This window comes from Quercus robur, chromosome 5, assembly GCF_932294415.1.
Source record: "Quercus robur chromosome 5, dhQueRobu3.1, whole genome shotgun sequence".
Taxonomy (NCBI): domain Eukaryota; kingdom Viridiplantae; phylum Streptophyta; class Magnoliopsida; order Fagales; family Fagaceae; genus Quercus; species Quercus robur.
Window position 1 is genome coordinate 28,736,568 of NC_065538.1, and position 15,187 is coordinate 28,751,754.

A 15,187-nucleotide genomic window follows, 5' to 3' on the forward strand; every position below is an offset into this window, starting at 1 on the left:
TGCCAAGAGAGGGTCTTAGCGGTGGGCTACTGCTTGCTTGGTTGCCATAGCTTCAGCTTCATATCTTATATGAGTCCAAGCACCTTGTCCATACCAACTTAGTGGACAACCAAGGTAACCCACTCTCTATTACTTTCGTTTATGGTAATCTTGAAATGTCTAAAAGGGAAGAAGTGTGGAACAAACTTAGATCTTTAAAATTATTAGCTCATCCAACAATCAAGTTGGTGCTCAGCTATCTCCGTGTTGCCCAAGTTTTTAGTTACCAAACAAATTAAATAGAAGTCCCATATTTTATAAAGTATCAATAACATCTACTAGTTTGTACTAGCTAATGGTTTATAATTGATACAATTCAATACATATTATTATCTTATTTCATTTTTTTTCATAGGCTAATAGCACAAGCAATGCATGCTTCTTAAGGCCCTAACACAACCAATATTAGCTGCAATAGAATGCATAGTATTTCTTAGGTCTAATGCAACGTACCTCTAGCTTAGACATTATAGAATTGAGAAAACACAAAAAGGAGAATTTAATGCAGTATCAATAATGATAATAATAATAATAATGATAGTAAAAAAAGGAGCCCAAAACGTTGGTGCACCAGTGACTAGCCACTGGTAATAATTATATGAAGGAATTGATTCTTGTAGTTGACATTATGATACTTGAATGAATCACATCCAACTTTGACTTCAACAGGTCAGACTTTACCACACACAGCCAGTAGAAATGATTCCTTTCACTTCCATAACATCTTCTTTATTGGGCATTGCAGCGTTGACAACTTCAATCTTGAGAGTGACATTTGATTTTTTTTTTTTTTTTTTTTTTTTGGGTGTGCGTGGTTGTGCATAGTGTTGAAACACAAATTGAGATTGAATGAATTAAAAAAAAAAAATTAAAAAAGTGTTAAAGAGTTAAAAAGTTAAAGTTTAAAAATAAGATGGTAAAAATTAATGTGAGATGAATTAGTAGTATCGCACACCATTTTTGCCTCTTCTTAAAATTCGTTCCAAAAAATATTGCAATGTGAGAACAGTGCAATGTGGTATAAGATGAAGAACTTGAAGTATTTTAGAAGATTAATGAGGCTGATGGCACTCTAACTCATTTAGGTTATAGAATCTTGTCCCAAATAAGTGTGTCACATACAAAATGAGTGCAATGCACATTGTGAGCGCAAAATTTCCACAAATTTCTAATTCCATGGGGGGTTTGGATTATCTCTAGTATTTTTTTTTTTTAATTCGACATATTCTTTTGTTCTAAATATACAATAACAAGTGATAGTGGGTTTTAATTTTCACATTTTATTAAGTTAATGGGTGATGTGACAGTTTTTTATTAAAACAAACAGAGATTTTTTTAATAAAGTATTTGAGATAAGCCAAACCTATTCTATGGAGTCTAAAATATTAATACAGCTTAATTGGTGTTTAATGCATTTAGACCCCCATCATATTTACTTAGGCTTTTGCACTTAAGTCGAACAATAATTGGGACATGAAAAGCAAGAAATCTCTATTTTGCCATTCTTTGATTCTTGCATAGCCTTTTGGTTATGTTATTTTAATTTTTAATTTATGAAAGTCTTTTGGCTTCTTTCACACATTGGAAAATGAGTGTGAGTTAAAGAGGTTTAATGCCTGTGCTGTATATTTAAGAGTTAGGCCTTTTTGGATATACACCACTGTAAGTTTCTTTAAAACCTTCTCCCCTCTCCCCGTGTGTGTGTGTTAAAAATATTTAGTATTCTCAAAAAAAAAAAAAAAAAAAACTTCCACTTCTACAAAAATAACTATATAATTCTTTTTACTAGTAATTTACACACACACACACACTCAGTGAATCTTAAAACAACAATTTAAATTCAAATTTTAACCATCCATGAATAATTGGGATTTGGAGAATCCATGTACCAATATGTGCTTCTCAATAATAATGAAATAACTGTAAAGAAATAGATATTCAAGTAGAAATTCATACTTAATAAAGCAGCCTTGTAGATCATATGACAAGGTCTATTCAACCACCAAGCTTAGTGCCATTAGAGGTGATAGATTGAATGAACCCATAGAAACAGTGCACAAATTACTAATAGAATTTATTTGAACTCCTTAATGAAGTCATAGATGTGAGAACCGATTTCCTCTGCTCTTTCTTGGTTGATGAAGTGACCCACCCCTTCCATCACAATAGCTTCCTCCAAAAATGGCACATCTTTCTTGAAATCACCATTGTGTATGTATTCCTTTGTCCCCAGGGTGGTGTACACCATGTCCAAATCCCCCACTATGAACTTCATAGGTACCTTCACTTGCACTCTGGTCCATTTTTCTATGACCTCCCAGTTTCTGCAATAATCAGAAACTAATTCTCAAACATTTGTTTTATGAATACCAAAGTACTGGGACATTTAATGTTAAGGAAGGCCAAGATTTAAGTTTCATGCTTATATTTTATGTGAACCCAAGATTTTGGTTCTTTTGTTGATTAAAAACGTGCCGGGTGAGCGTCTTGGAAGAGGATATCTCCATTTGAAATGAATCAATCTCATGTTTCATATTAAATATTACAAATCTAAGATATAGTCATTTAAAAAAACATGACTCTATGCACAGTTAGATTTAAGAATTAAAACCTTTAACGTGAAATGGACACCTAGAATTTGTTACATATCAAGTCTTAAGCATAAGAAATGTTTTGACATTTAGATTCTGAAACATTTTCATTGAAGTTTGTAACATACTGGTCAATTGCTCGGTAGTAGTTCAATCCTCCAGTGAAGCCTTTCTGGTCAAATTTTGTGACCTAATAAGTAAGCTCTTCTTTTGAAAGCCAAGAGGGAAAGGAAATTGAAGCATTGGTACGGATTCTAAATGCATTTCCTTTAGGGAAGCAAGGTGGACTTGGTTTTCGAATTGAGAAAATGGTCTTGACTACATTTGCTATACCTATTTTAGCAATCTCAGCTTCAATTTCTCCTGGTGCCTGCAACACATATGGAAATATCAAAGTAAAATTGGGTGTCGATATAAGATATTAGTTACCAAGTTTTAGTTTTCAATTTTCAGAGTCCAAGATTAGCCTCTTATAACTTGGAATGTAACATGCACGAAAGTCTAAGCCTAAAAATCTTAAGCAAGAATCATAAAAAGGCAAATAATGTGACCTAGAGAGCCTTTGCTCAAATCAAACAAGTGATAGGCCAAAAATGGATTGACCCCTTGTGATAAATTAATTGATTAATAGCCAAGTTTATTAATTAATCAAATTAACATGCACAGCGCATGATAGCACAAACAAATTACCAAATAACTAAATATGCAACGGAAAATAAATGACATGGTGATTTGTTTACGAATGGGGAAAACCTACATGGCAAAAACCCCACTGGGTGATTTTCAGGTCACCACTCTTGAAATTCCATTATTATCATAACAAGCAGTTACAAGTAAAGAAATCCCAGTATCTTATACCAACCTATAGTTGAATCCTTACCCCAATATCCAATTGAACTTGTTCTGTAGTGATAATTTCCCCTTTTGAGGCATGGCTCCCAAGTACGTGACTAACCAATTGTGCGGATCCCAGTACACGACTTCAATCACCAACTAGAGAAGGTTGTTGGCTGCAAAGTTCTTCAGTTCATCCATATGATGAAGATCAAGAAGATGCTTGGTCACAAAACCCTACGGTGCACAAATACAACAACTTCTTTAGAAGAGATGAACAAGGGAAAAATTTTGTCTCCGGTTACAAATTGCTTGAACAAACTTTGCTCAACACTTATGTAACTTGTGTATACTATGACAACCCTTAAAATAATCCTTTTATATGTCTAGGGTTGTGAGAAAAGAAAGCCTAAATACATAATCACGGATTAGAGTCAAAATAGAATTAGAATTCTATTTTTTATAAAGCTCGACAGATACCTGTCTGTCGAGATGCTATTGAGTAGTTATTGAGCCACGGGGCTAGAACAACTTCTTAAGCTCGATGGATAGCTAGCTATCGAGCTTTAATGAACAGCACTTCTTCAGCTTGAATCTTGGATAGACTTGCATGTCTTCAACACTTGATCTTGAAACACAGTTTATTGAAGTATTAAACATATCCTAGACTTACCCAAATACAAGTAAAGTGTGTTTTGTCAAAGGATAAGCCAATTACATAAAATAGTGACATATGTTCCTAACAAGTTACTCACATATGTCCTAACAATCTCCCCCTCTGGCAATCAATGACAAAACCACAACAAACAAATGAATATAAGAGAGAAATCATAAATCATTCAACTCATATTCACTTGTTGAATACAATAAAATCTATCCTAACACAAACTCTTGAAAAACTTTGTAAGAAGAGAGTTTATGGCAAGTAGACTTTGGCAACCTGCATTTCTGAAACACTTTAAACAAATCTCATCAAGACATCTTTATGTGAAACATAAATAATAGATTGCATACAAGAATAATAAACATGTGTATAAAGATAGAAAAGAAACAACACCTGTAAAGGTAGGTGAAAGAAATATATATCAACATATATAAAGAAGATAAGTACAATGTATGTCAAAAGTGGTCACAAGACCCATGTACAAGAATAAATGTATCTAGAATAGAGAAAAGAAAAAGATACAAGTAATCCTCACTACATCCCTCAAGATATCAACACTCCCCTAACTAAAATGTCCTATACTAAATCTCCCCCTAAGAATGACTACTTTCATATCCAAAACTACTTTCTCTTTTTGTCACAAGTGACAAAGGATAAGAGTGTCAAGTAGACATCTCATCGGTAGAGCTAGCATCTCCATCATCATCATCCGAAGCATCATCGTCATCACCATCATCATCATCCTCATCCTCAGAATGAGATGCCACTAGAGGAGGTGGTGGAGGAGAAGCCTCAAGAGCATAACCACCTATGGTCGTCTGTAGTCGTGCAATACGGCCAACACGAACATTCACCTAATACAACTCTGTAGAGAGTGTATCAAGGCGAGCCTCCATGCGTTGCAGCTGTGCCATGATGTCTCCTAGAGTCATATCACTTGTAGAAGAGGAAGGAGAAGATGGGGATGGAGCAGAACGAGATGGAGTTGAACGGGAGGGAGGAGTTGCTGAATTCAACTATCGTGACCTCAATTGCGCCTCGCTATGTTTAACGGTAGCATAGTCTATGGCACACACGACAGAAAAATGGTCAGAAGAGGGAAAGGGAATAGAAAAATGGCATAGAATCCGTGTGGTAGCCGAAGGGAAAGTGAGCTTATCACAGGTAGCCGTATCCCTATACACATCTAAGATAGAAAGAATAAAATGTGAAGGAAAATCTATAGTGAGGTACTCTAACAAAGCCAGCAAAAATCGAGCACGAGGCTCTGTGATAGAGTTATAGTGAAAGAGTGGGTGCAAAACAAAAGTCATCACCATGTTTATGAATCTAGGATCTTTAGCAAAGGCCTTACATGGTGTAAACTGATGATTACCCCAATCTATAGGACGCTCACAAAAGGCAGAAATCATCTCGTCTTTGGACACAGTCCTTAGACGCTCACAACCGGGGTAGTCAGGATGCTCTACCCTCAGAACATGAAGCACATCCGCAACAAGCTGTGTTGTGACTATAATGCGTGTACCTCAAATGCGAGTAGAAAAGAGAGGTACGAAAAATCGAATCCATGCATGTTGGAGTAAAACTCCTGGATCAACACGGATGGACAAGTGACCGGGACGTCACATAATGACTCCCATCCTCGACTGTGAATGACAATGGGAAGGTTAGTGTCGGCGAAGTCCGCCAAAAATGACTCAGTGTTCTGAATGAACACCTTGTCAAGAAAAGTTCTCTGAGAAGTCCTTTCGGGCATCCTCATCATAGAACTGAATATGAGAAGGAGTAGGATCAGAAAATGATGATGCCCCGGAATGAAGAGGGTTCTAGGACAGAGCAGATTTATGCTTAAGTGCCATAGACATGACTAACGTAAACAAAAAGAGAGGGAGAGAAAGAGAGACAATTAGAAAAGTCCCAAAGCAATTCAAATATAACAAGTATATTGAAAAGAGAGTACGTATGCATGGGGAATGCATGAACATGTGATATGCAAAACAAATTGCATTATGGGCTTAGCCCAATCCAATCCTACCAACACACAATCAATTTGCACACATCTAAATGCATGATAATATGTTATAATGCTTATGTGGTGCAATGCATGAGATTTTAAACTCATTTAATCAAAAACCCATGCCAAAAATTTCAATAACAACTCATTAATTTTGAAAAAGCCCAAAATTTTTCAAAAACCCCAAAACCTAGGTCTAAATGCATGAAATGCATGAAAAATGAGAGAAAAATAACACATACCAAGTGATTAGAAGCAAGGAAAGGCCAAAAATCACGTGAGTTGAAGGTTTAGAGGGAGAAGAAAGTGTTTGAGAGGTGAATAGGCACAGATAGATCAAGAGATATCGAGGAAGTGAGAACCGAATCGCGAAAAACCTATATATAGATCCTCAATAATTCTTGACAGATAGAGGTATCGAGAGGTGTCGAGACATTTGTCGAGAAAGATGTCGAAAAACACAACGTCGACAGATACAGCTGCCGAGAAGGTGTCGAGAAACAAATTAAGGACACAAGAACAGAAGCTCGATCGATCCACCAGCTGTCGAGAAGCTATCGAGGGTCCAGGAACTTTCTCGATCGATCCACCTAGCTGTCGATGATCTGTCGAGATTGTGATAAGAACAAAGCTTAAAAGCTCGACAGATAGCCAGGTGTCGAGGAGGTGTCGAGATAGCTTAAAAACCATTTTTCAAGAAAGGAAAAACACAGATATGAATGCAATAAAGCATGCAACTCAACTAAAGATCCAATCAACATTTTAAGTTCTCAAAATCATCTCTCAACAAAAATATTAAGCACAATGATCCCAAAAACACACACATATACTAGACAAGTCTAACCAATTTTATATTTCAAAAACTGGTTAAGACAGTTTAGTGAGCATACAATAACACATGTAAAACCTTGTGATGACCAAATCACATTGTACCTGCACATGTATCAAGAGTAGCAAAGAATATTGCGTGTTGTGTGTGAAAAATATCACAAGATTGCATAAGTGTATACTTGTTATGACGATTTGAGATATGAGAAAATCAATATAACTTACACACAATCATAATTTTTTGATCGGGACTATCACCTTCGAGGAACATCCTATAACTCCCACATCTCCTAGAATACACACTTGCAATCATATTTAAAGTTTTTTTGATCTTTTTTCTTTTCATTTTCTTTGCATATTTTTGTTTAAGCAAATCATGCATGGGCATTTAAGAGAGATAAAAGAAATACCCAATGATGGTAAGCATTTGACATTCCAATTTTGCTATGCAGAAGCACACAAATGTCATTGACACTGCATTTTTGCTATGCCGAAGCATACAGATTTCATTTCATGATTGGCGGGCTATAGTGGTGAGATGGTTATTTATAACTTTCTCTTAGGATTTTCTAATCCTTCCCATCAAAAAGAGTGATACGAGTGTTAAGTACAAGAGATTACTTAATTTTACTCATCACAAACAAGAGCCACAAAACTCACTTGCTTAGTTGTGCATAGAGATGCTCATCTAAGCTACAAATACAAAGTTTAGAAAAATTTGTTTCAATGGCCATCCAAGGTACACAAGTACCAATGTACATAAATACACACTGTTTTTGTATTTTTCTGATTTTGATTTTTCAAAAAAAAAAAAAATTATAAGAAAAACAAAACAAAGCAAAACTGAAAAATAGCCAAACAAAAACATGTTAAGCAAAGCAAAGCATAAAAACTGGATGTAAATGCATGAGGAAGAAGGAGGAGAGAAAGAGATCAATCCATGGAGATAACACCAATGTTTTGATGAAGGAATTCAAAACGTTTGCTGTCAAGAGGTTTGGTGAACAAGTTAACCTTCTGATCATCAGTGTGAATAAACTCAAGAGTGAGAATATCATCTTCGACAAGCTCCCTAATGAAGTGATGTCGAATCTCTACGTGTTTGGTTTGAGAATGTTGAACCGGATTCTTAGAGATGTTGATGGCATTGGTATTGTCACAATAGATGGTGAGATGCTCTTGATAAATACCATAATCATGGAGGAGTTTTTGCATCCATAGGAGTTGGGTGCAACAGCTACTAGCAGCGATGTACTTAGCTTCTGCAGTGGATAACAAGATGGAACTCTACTTTTTGCTCATCCAAGAGACAAGATTGTTACCCACATAAAAACAACCCCCCCGATGTACTCTTTCTATCATCAGCATTCCCAACCCAATTGGCATTAGAATATCCAACTAAGACATCATTTGTGTACTTGCTGTACCACACACCAAACTCAGCAGTGGGTTTGACATACTTTATAATTCTTTTTAAAGCAGTCATATGAGATTATTTGGAATTAGCCTGATATCTAGCACACACTCCAACACTATAACTAATGTCAGGTCTACTAACAATAAGGTAAAGAAGACTATCTATCGTGCTTCTATATAGGGAAGAATCTACACTTTTGCCTAACAAGTCCACAGTGAGTTTAACATTTGAGCTCATAGGGGTTTTAACAGAACTAGCAAATTCCAAACCAAACTTTTTCACAAGATTCTTAGCATATTTAGATTGAGATAGAAGTATACCTGAATCTTGTTGACGAATCTACAATCCAAGGAAGTGAGTCAGCTTTCCAATCATGCTCATCTCGAACTTGGTTTGCATGAGTTTTGAGAAGCCATGAGCAAGTTCATCCTTAGTCGACCCAAAGATAATATCATCAACATAAACTTGAACAACTATCAACTCGCCATCTTCCTTTTTGATGAAGAGAGTCTGATCAGCTTTTCCTTTTGTGAAACCATTTGACACCAAGTATTGTGTGAGCCTCTGAAACTTTGAATCCTTGACAACCTTTGTTCCCTCATAGGTTGTTTGGAGGATGGTCCATGCTTCCTTAGTAGTTTTAGTGGAGGATATCTTCTTGAACTCCTTATTGGTGACTGCATTGAATAAGGCATTCAACGCCTTGCTGTTGAAATTTTCCGCCTTGATCTTGGCATCGTCCCAATCGGTCAGCGCTTCTGTAGGCTTAGCCCAGCCTAATTCCACAGCTTGCCACACTTTTTCATCTAAAGACTGCAAGAATGCTCTCCTGCGTACTTTCCAGTATGCATAGTTAATGTCATCGAATAAAGGAGATATGATTAAAGGCTGTCCTCTATCCATGACAAATAGGGGTCAATGGATTAACACAACAAAGATTAAAACCTAATCAGAGTGTGCCTGCTCTAATATCACTTGATAGGCCAAAAACGAATTGACCCCTTGTGATAAATTAATTGATTAATTAGCCAAGTTTATTAATTAATCAAATTAACATGCAAAGCGCGTGGTAGCACAAAAAAATCACCAAATAACTAAATATGCAGCAGAAAATAAATGATATGGTGATTTGTTCACGAATGGGGAAAACCTACAAGGCAAAAACCCTACACCTGAAATTCCACTATTATCACAACAAGCGGTTACAAGTAAAGGAATCCCAGTACCGTATACCAACCCACAGTTGAACCTTTACCCCAATATCCAATTGGACTTGTTTTGTAGTGACAATTTCCCCTTTTGATGCACGGCTCCCAAGTACGTGATTAACCAATTGCACGGACCCCAGTACGCGACTTCAATTACCAACTAGAGAAGGTTGTTGGCTGCAAAGTTCTTTAGTTCATCCACATGATGAAGATCAAGAAGATGCTTGGTCACAAAACCCTACAGTGCACTAACACATCAACTTCTTCAGAAGAGATGAACAAGGGCAAAAATTTGTCTTCGGTTAGAAATTGCTTGAACAAACTTTGCCCAACACTTGTGTAACTTGTATAAAATAATCCTTTTATATGTCTAGGGTTGTGACAAAAGAAAACCCAAACACATAATTATGGATTAGAGTCAAAACAGAACTGGAATTCTGTTTTTCATAAAGTTCGACAGATACTTGTCTGTCGAGATGCTGTTGAGTAGCTGTCGAGCCGCGGGGCTGGAACAATTTCTTAAGCTCGATAGATAGCTAGTTGTCGAGCTTTAATGAACAACACTTCTTCAACTTGAATCTTGGACAGACTTGCATGTTTTCAACACTTGATCTTGAAACACATTTCTTGAAGTATTAAACACATCCTAGATCTACGAAAATACAAGTAAAATGTGTTTTGTCAAAGGATAAACCAATTATATAAAATAGTGACATATGTTCCTAATAAATGACTTACATATGTTCTAACAACAAGCATGCGTACCTAACTGTTTTAGCTATTTCATAGAAACTAGGTACCAAAGAGGTAAATGGGATTAAACAAATAAGATTTTATACTAAAACATGATCATTTAAGCATACAAGAAGCCAAATCTGGTTATGTTAACGAAACAAGAACCTGAAATCTGCATATATAGTAGTCATCTCCAAAGAAACCTCGCATTCTATCCATTGGCATCATCTATGGACTCCTTGGCATGAATGGAACACTAAGGCACACAAATGCCTTCACTCTTTCAGGCTTAAACATGCACAAGTACCAACCCATGATGGCTTCCCAATCATGTCCGACAAGAAACACTTGCTCCACACCCAGTGAATCAATGAGAGAAGCAAGGTCATTGACAATGTGATTGCAAGTGTAGCTGGTGATGGAAGTTGGTGTATCAGTCTCTCCGAAGCCCCAGAGAACTGGTGCTACAGCATGGTATCCAAGTGAGCTCAAAGCTTGAATCTGGTGGCACCAGGAGTACCAAAGCTCAGGGAAGCCAAGGAGGAATAGTACTACTGGGCCTTGTCCTTTTTCTGCTATGTGCATTTTGATGCCATTGACACTCACAATCCTATGATGTATCCCCTCCATACCTATCTCTCTTTGTCTAAGAAGTAAAAACTCTTTTTTTCTCTTGTTCTTTCGCATGAGCCTAAGCTTCATGGGTTGGTGGAAGTAGCTAGCTGGTGGATTTAAAGAGAGGTGTTATGAACAGTACAGGAGTTAATGCAGAGCAAAGAAAAGTTGAGTCTCTAATTAGATAACATTGCTACTGCTTTTGGGAAGGGCTAGCGTGGCTTTTCAAGGCAAAGGACAGTCGAGGAAGAACACAGTAACATAACATTAATGCTGGAGCACATGTTAGATTGGTTGAACAAGGAACTTCTCCGAGAAAGTATGTCCATATCAGGATTACATGTAATCATACATGATAGCATTTTTTAAACTTTATACTCGCGTACATTCATTCACCAAAAAAAACTTTGAAAGCATAATTCTATGCCAATGTTGTGAAGACATTATTAAAACCATCTATAGCTTATAGCTAATGGGATGGGCTAGAATACAATGATGACTCAATGAGTGTCTTTTCCCATTTAAGTTTTAAACTATGGTGATATTCATAAAATTAGAAATTTCAACCATGGGATTTGTTCCTCTTAATAACTCTGCTATTGACACAAATTTCACTCTTTAATTTTTATTTTTGCAATTTGTTGTTCCTCTTATCAACTCTGCTATTGACACAAAATTTCACTCTCTTTAATTTTTATTTTTGCAATTTGTTGTTGGCAAGCTGTAATTGGTTGGCAATTATTTTTACATAAGCCTACCATTAAAGGCATGTTTAGTATACTGAATAAAGATTACAACAAGAATCGTAATATTTATTATTGAGAATAAAATGTGTTGTGATAGATTAACTAAATCTATTCATAAGTTTGGTTATGAGTAGTAACATTAGAATATAACTTAAGATTTATTTTATGAAATATCTTACTCAAAGAATTATATTTCTTTAAATATATATATATATATACATATTTTTTAAATTGAGAGAGAAATGAGTTATTTTTTTATGGTTTTTTATTTTTATAACTGTTACTTGTATATGACAAGTTTGTTTATTTGAATATATATTAATTTTAGAAATCATTGCACTTGCTAAAGAATAGCTACTACAAATTTTTTAAAGAACAATAACTATTCCTCATTTTGAAAAATCGCTATTCTTAAAGAATGACTATTTCATGTAGTGTAAAAATAACTAACTAAAGAATAGCTAAACCATATGAATAGCTATTACATTATAATGTCTATTACAATCTACTAAATATTTACCACTGATGAAGTGTAAATCGTCAGTCTTTGTAAGTGTGTCCAGATGGAGCCGAGTCCTTATCTGTGTTTCTGCAAATATGGTAAGATGGCTCCTTTGAGGTGGTCACCGGTGTGGTGCTTGCCACAACGTTTTTGATGCCAAAGTTAGTATAAGGAAGCCTTTAGAGAATAACACAAAATATCAGAGTAACTATAAGTGCTTTTTGGTGTAGCTATGTATCTTGTGTTGGTGTTGTGAGGCCTTTCCACAGCTACTTGCCGTTGTGGTTGTTATTGTGGTTTGAATGCCTCTCTTGGTAACACTTCATGCTTAGTAATGTGGGCTTTAATGGGCTTGCAGTGATCTATACAGCTAGTCTTTTAACCTTCTGTGGCATTATTGACTGCATTGAATGGCTTCATTACCTTTGTCAGTGATGCGGATATATCGATGGAGATATTTGATTAGCTCGTTTGAGAGAATGGTCTCGTCAGTCTTGATGAGATCATCCAGGGAAGTTTATTTCGTCAATCCCATCTGCTGCCCCCCGGGTCCTGTGGTCGTTGTGATGTGTCATGACGATCATAGAAGATGAAAGGTTTTCGGGCTAGACATGACTCTTGGGGTTTCTCTTCGCATTGAATGCGTGGTGGCGGCGCCACACGCATCATGGCCACATGTCGTGTTCTGATAAGTGGAGTTAATACTTCAATTGTGTGACCCTTGGGTTTCTCGTTGATTTTCAGTTTTTGTGTCTTGGTTTTTAAACTTCCCTTCTTTTCACTTCCCCTTTCACTTTTCCCAATCTTTTAATCATTGCTCTGTGCTTCTTCTTCTCCACCTTGGTCTTGCGATTTTCTTTAAACCTTCTGCATTCTGTGACTAAGTTGTGGTTGCTTCCTTTTAAGGTATGTTTCTCTTTTTCTTTTCCTTCGTTTTCTCTATGGCATAGATAAGTAGTGCTTGATCTCTGATTTTGCTTTTGTTGTTTTCCTTTTTTTTTTTTTTTTTTGGTGTTGGGGTTTTTTAGGATTATTTTCCCTCTTCCCTTGTTCTCTGTTTTTCCATGGTTAGTAGCTCTGAGGTTAAGATAGCCTACCCTTCAATTTCCTTTCTTTTTGCTCGTTTGGGTGGTTCCTTAAGTGTTTCCCATAGCTTTGCCCCTTTAGTTGGAGGGTTTGTTTTTGGAAGTAGTGGCTTGAGCATTGCGTTGGCTGATTTGCTTCCCTTATCCAGTCAGTCGCTTGATTTGTTTGAGGGGTTAGTGATTAGGCAGGGAGTGATGTCTAAAGTGTGATCGAGTGAGCTTGAAATCTGGTTGTCATCTAGTGATGACCCGGTGGAGGGGGATACCGCCGTCTTTGCCCCTCAAGAGGTTAAGGCTTTCCATGCCCTTAAAGAGGTGTGTGGTTTGGATAGTGAGACACTTTCTAGGTTTAAGGGTAGATTCCAATTCCCAGATAGGGTTAGGGTTCATCTACCCTGTGAGGAGGAATGAGCTTCCCACTTCTTCCTTGGGAAGGTATGCTTCTACGAGGCTGCCTTCCTGTACGGGCTTAGATTCCCCATCCACCCATTTATTATGGAGCTTTTAGGCCATTTTGGTATTGCTCTCAGGCAACTTATACCCAATTCGTGGAGGATAGTGGTCAGCTGTATGGGGATATGACTAGCTGTTACGGATGGAGACATGATTAAAGTGGACGAGCTCTTCTACCTGTACCGTTTAAAGGAGTCTAAGGAGCATAGGTATTATGAGCTGGTGCCTTGGGAGAGGAGGACTAGGATCATCCGAGACATGCCTTCATCCTTCAGATACTGGAAGTCCCAGTTCTTTTTTGTGTTCTGGGATGACTGGGAGACTCCCTTTAACAAGGTTTTGGTTGATCTCCCAAGGTTGCTCCGTCGGTGGAGAACCCCAAAAATAGGTGCGTCATTATTTCTTGTAGTCCTTTAATTTTCATTATGTTTATTTTATCATCACTAACTCCTTTGCCCATTGTCTTGTATAGTTAAGAGATGGCCCAAGCTTAAAAGTAGGTACAAGAAACGTGTTAAGAAGGCCATCGAGTACGCGAAGACGATCAAGAATTTTGACGATCTAGTGGACCCGTGAACTTTTGCCTTCTATTGCCTTGGTCCAGAACCGTCTACCTTTGTCTTGTTCGTATTTTTCCTTTTGCATGATCTCTGCTTCCTTCGTTCCTTTAATCATTTCTTCCGCGTTAGTACCTTGTACTTAGTCAAATTTTCTGTTGTGGTTCGTACCTTTGTTGAAGGGTGGTACCTATTAGTGACTTACTCTTGCCTAGGAGGAGTCCCATTTACTTAACCAATTTTCGACTTATTTAAGGAATTCATCAGTAGCTTACGCCTGTCTAGGCGGAATCTTGTTACTTAGCCAATTTTTGGCTTACGCCCTTTTAAGGGATTCGATAATAACTTACATCCGTCTATGCGGAATCTTGTTACTTAGCCAATTTTTTGGCTTACACCCATTTGAGGGATTTGTCAGTAACTTACATCTGTCTAGGCGGAATCTTGTTACTTAGCCATTTTTCTGCAACTTACACCCTCTTAAGGGATTTTTTCGTTCATTGGCTTCATCAGTAACTTACATTTGTTTAGGCGAAATCTTGTTACTTAGCCAATTTTTTGGCTTTTAAGTTGCTAGGTTTGCTTGTATTGAGTCATTGGCTGAATAGTTCTTTTATTGCTTTCAAAAATGAATACAATTGTCTGTTACATCTATTGGTGGTACATCTTCAAGTGCTTAATGTTCCAAGGTCATGGAAATCTTCGCCTGTCCAAGGTCTCCAGGTGACAACTGCCTTGTCTAGAATAATGGATGACTCGGTAAAGTCCTTCCTAGGTTGGGCCGAGTTTCCCTTGGGCAGGGTCTTTGGTTGTCGGGGTGACTTTGCGTAGGATAAGGTCACCTATGTCAAGCCATTTGAGCTTCACTCTCTTGTTGTAGTAATTAACCATCTTCTGCT

At 37.0% G+C, this 15,187-nt stretch overlaps 1 pseudogene; it reads right to left on the bottom strand.

The window, feature by feature from the left end:
• Window positions 1-2,113: 2,113 nt before the first annotated feature.
• On the bottom strand, window positions 2,114-10,960 carry LOC126728063 (uncharacterized; annotated as a pseudogene).
• Window positions 10,961-15,187: the final 4,227 nt, after the last annotated feature.